The sequence below is a fragment of the Salvelinus sp. IW2-2015 genome, linkage group LG6.2 (assembly GCF_002910315.2).
Source record: "Salvelinus sp. IW2-2015 linkage group LG6.2, ASM291031v2, whole genome shotgun sequence".
Taxonomy (NCBI): Eukaryota; Metazoa; Chordata; class Actinopteri; order Salmoniformes; family Salmonidae; genus Salvelinus; species Salvelinus sp. IW2-2015.
The window spans coordinates 8,526,178-8,530,788 of NC_036846.1; the positions used below are offsets into that span (position 1 = coordinate 8,526,178).

The following is a 4,611-nucleotide window of genomic DNA, read 5'->3' on the forward strand; positions in this document are numbered from 1 at the left end:
GGCACGTGCCCCATCAGATTTGTACTGGAAATCTGTTTTTGTTTCTTCGCTTTTTCTCTCTGTAATACTACTAGCAACTTAGCAATTTTATGAAGTTGGATTTAGCTAGCCCAGATAGGTTCCCAATCACCCAACCTCATAACCAGCTACCAAGAAGCCATTTCAGGCTATCAATTGCTTGCATTTCTAAAGTCTACCAACTTTGTCGCCGACATGCCAACTCAGACAATTAGACAAGCTAGGTACTCTAACTTGATTGATAGCCTGAAATGGCTTATTGGTAGCTGGTTATGATGTTGGGAGATTGGGAACCTATCTGGGCTAGCTAAAGCCAACCTCATAAAACTCAATGTATGGAATAAGACACATTCCTTTAAATGTTTTACCCAGATTTTAGCAGAGATGCATATTTGTTTAATTTAAAAAAATAACTACCAGTCAGGAGTATAGATAGATCAGAGGTATGCTTAGATATGCAGAAAAATAGACATATCTTTTATTTTACAAGGAATTAAAGCATAATGATTATGGCTCTAGATTGCAGGAAAAATCATACGGTAAGTTCTGCCGACTAACGAATAATTACACATGTAAAAGACGGTAATGTGTGATGATGAGTCACTCAACCTCTCTCTGTATGTGTACTAAGCACAACCAGAGGATCAATACAATGTTATTACTTTGATTTGATTAATTTGGTCTCAGTGAATAATTGTCTTTATGATACAATATCATTTAATAGTTGAATGTAATTGGACTTGAGAAAACAGAGGGCATTGTCCCATAGGTCAGGAGAGGATATGCTGAGTAATCACATGCACACAACTCATTCTACTGGCTGGGTGGGTATAAGATATACACTGCTCAAAAAAATAAAGGGAACACTTAAACAACACAATGTAACTCCAAGTCAATCACACTTCTGTGAAATCAAACTGTCCAGTTAGGAAGCAACACTGATTGACATTAAATTTCACATGCTGTTGTGCAAATGGAATAGACAACAGGTGGAAATTATAGGCAATTAGCAAGACACCCCCAATAAAGGAGTGGTTCTGCAGGTGGTGACCACAGACCACTTCTCAGTTCCTATGCTTCCTGGCTGATGCTTCCAAAGGCGGAGGTAGCAGTCCTGCTGCTGGGTTGTTGCCCTCCTACGGCCTCCTCCACGTCTCCTGATGTACTGGCCTGTCTCCTGGTAGCGCCTCCATGCTCTGGACACTACGCTGACAGNCATGTGAAATTTATTGTCAATCAGTGTTGCTTCCTAAGTGGACAGTTTGATTTCACAGAAGTGTGATTGACTTGGAGTTACATTGTGTTGTTTAAGTGTTCCCTTTATTTTTTTGAGCAGTGTATTTAGGCAGGCCTCACATTCATTTTCAATTCAAAAGCTCTCACCACATCTTTGATATATCTACAGTAGGCCTGCCGCCTATATGAGGCAAGGCTGAAGTGGACATACTGCTTGTTCGGCTGGGTACATTGGTGTTCCTGAATTCAACAATGCTGCATTTAATATGGTTGCCTTTCAAAACACATAGTGGTTATTTCTATTTGAATTGTTCATATTGTTAATAAACAAAAAGTCTATTCATAATCAGTGCACAATGTTTTAGACACCTGGAAAGAGATGCATCTGTTATCAGTTGCTATTAGCTGAACTTTGGATTGACCGATAAGGTTACTACAAATCTTATCAGGGATTGTGGTTTGTACAACCTGTCAAACAGGCTTTTATGTAATACAAATCACATTCATCTCTATTTTGTATTACTTGTGGTATAATGATCATAAATTGACAGGTTGATGTCTATATAACATCTATCCCAGTAATAAAAGATGTCTGTTAACYAATCAAAAATGCTGCTCATAGGTTTATCAGTAATAACTTTTTWATGCATTTTACTTACACTATAGAATAAGGTTTAACAGGTGCAGAGTATTGCAGACACTAAAGACACGGGCAACATAATGCATATATTTAGTACCTAAACAGAAGCAAGGCTGGGGTTTTGGCCATCTTATCCAGCTGTTCAGTGAGAGTAACTTATAATTGTGGGCCAAATCTGAGTCTAAGAATAGCATGAAAAGGAACCTTCTGTTGAAACTGGTGAACGTTTGTGTGCAAGTATTTGCTGTTTATCCCAGAGAAAATCAACACCATAAGGTAATTTCCATTGTAATAGCAAGTATAGCCAAGTCACCACTACTAAGGGAAACTGGGAAAGAATAAATAAATAAATCCTCCAGTGTCAACCTTTTGGGTGACCCAACCAAATTCACATAGAAATGTGAATATAGATTTGTCATTATCTTTGAACGCAAGTCTAAGTAGTGGTATATCTGTTCTATATGCACTATTTAGATGTTTCCCTTCTTAAGTTTAGGTTTTGCTCTTTTACTCTTGGTTTTGTACAATATGTTACAATATGTTTGGTTATGGTGACGATATTTTACAGCGGTTTAGATGGTGCAATGGTTCTCTACACTATACTTGCTTGTTTTGTCACATAAACTGAAATTAGGCGAACTATTAGAATTTTAGCAACCAGGAAATGGCAGAGACATTTCTGCATAATGCACCTTTAATGGTTTGTTACAATTTCCTCTTGGTTTATGGCATCCTAAKACTCTAGGCTAATACCTCCCTGAATGGCAATGAATGATAGATTCCATTACATGTTCCAAGTAAGTAAATGTCAAGTAATTACATGTTTATTACAGTTGTAGAAATAAATTGTGGGATTATTTTACACATTATTTCAAAGCATGTAGCGAATTTCATGGAACAATACTATTTGGAATAGAATAGCCTGATCTGGCAGGTTGCAGGTATAGCTGGACTTTGTTGTCCTCGTGCATTCCTGACGTCACCAGGCATATGTTGCATRCTGCGAAGAGACCAGAATTGTCAGCAGTTGAGTGGAAGAAGCTGAAGCACTATAGGTATGTTATGGAAATATTTAAACTTTTCTAGTAGACCTACTTTATTCATATATTAATGTGTATGTCACTTTAAAACGTGCTCATATTTTGTTGATTCAAACTTCAATTAAATTTCACATAAAAGGGGAGTGTTYTGTGAAACTTGCTCTGGGATAACCACTGTTGACAGTAGTAACGCTTACACGGTCCACATTCTCAGTCAGTGTGACATGCTTTTAGGTCGTTAGTTTCGCAGGGGCTGTAATTGTTAAACGATTTCTGTTTGTACTTATCTCCAGCATTTCCTAGTTTCCACTGGTGTTTACTGGCAAACGGACGTCATTTGCATTGGAACTTCAAACACGGAGTGTTCTAATTTAGTGCCTAGGCTACGTTACAAAAACGACTTCTGTGGCTGAGAGCTCTTTTTGGAGGGAACATGGCTTCAAATGGGATAGAAAGTATGCAGTTAGCGGAGGATCAGATCAAAATTCTGGAGGAGAATTTCACCAGAGTCAGCAAGCATCCGGATGAGTCGACACTCATGTTAATCGCAGCTGAAAGCGGACTAACCGAGGAAGAGACAGCGGTGAGTGTTCACTGTTCAATTATGTTCTCGATGTTGTTTTAGGCCTAATGATAAGGTCACGCTCTCTAGGAACATCTACTTTTTCTCTGAAGGGTACAATGTTGCGAGGAAAGAAACTTTGCTGAGGGTGGATAGGCTGGAAGCGCCCTATAATGATTGACACCACACACTATTGCCAATACTCTAAATTAAGTTAATATTGCAAATTGAACAACAATGTCAACAATCAAATGGCTACCTTATTTATCGTGAACAGAAAAAGCAATTCAGAGAGTTACACATTTTTGGGAACCTATAGGCTATAATGTTGTTGCAGTGTGCTTTCCAATTAGTTTTTTCTTCTTTTTTCCGCGCACCATTGAACAAATAGGCTACTATGTAGCAAGCCAATTTTCCAGAGACAATTGGTATTTCACTGAATAGGCGTAATGGGCCGCAGATGAGTGGTCAGCAGAATGATCGTTGTTTTGATGAGATATTATCGACCTCTATTATGCTACCGAAATATCTAGCCTTTATTTTTGTTTTTTAGTGGGAACAATGTAAACAGAGAATAGCGTGATACGGACAGCGCTGACTCTGCGCGCGTCCACGCCTCTTTGCGCGCCTCATTCGGCTCGTATGCCATGGCAGTGCCACTGTCCCCGAAATAACACGATGATGACATTTTTAAATAGAGCATTTACCATCATCACAGAGATTCCAAACATTCTAATAACAAATACGAACACCAGTGGTCCTAATAATATCGGGTTACATAACAATGTTGCCAGTTGGATCAGCTTTGGATTCAGTCAAAACATAAATTGTATTAAGTCAATATTTGTTGTTTGACTTTACTCTTGATTATGCAATAACCAAGCCATTGAGTAATCATTTGGCATGACAGAAACGGATATAAAGTGTCATGGTAGGGCCTATCCTATATTTGAAGTTATACAGACATCTCTATCTAATAGTATTCCTCTTATGTAGAGGCTAGTTATTCTAATTCAGTATTTAAGCCGTTTTATATCCTTGTTGTAATGCACAGTGTTGTTTATTGTCCTTTTTACATAGCCTACTGTAGTTGATGGAGAAACAATATGTTCCGT

At 38.2% G+C, this 4,611-nt stretch overlaps 1 long non-coding RNA gene across 1 annotated transcript; it reads left to right on the top strand.

The window, feature by feature from the left end:
• Window positions 1-2,873: 2,873 nt before the first annotated feature.
• LOC139027972 (uncharacterized) lies at window positions 2,874-3,394 on the top strand. The gene is made up of 2 exons (XR_011480099.1): window positions 2,874-2,949; window positions 3,228-3,394. It is a non-coding gene; the product is annotated as an uncharacterized lncRNA (long non-coding RNA).
• Window positions 3,395-4,611: the final 1,217 nt, after the last annotated feature.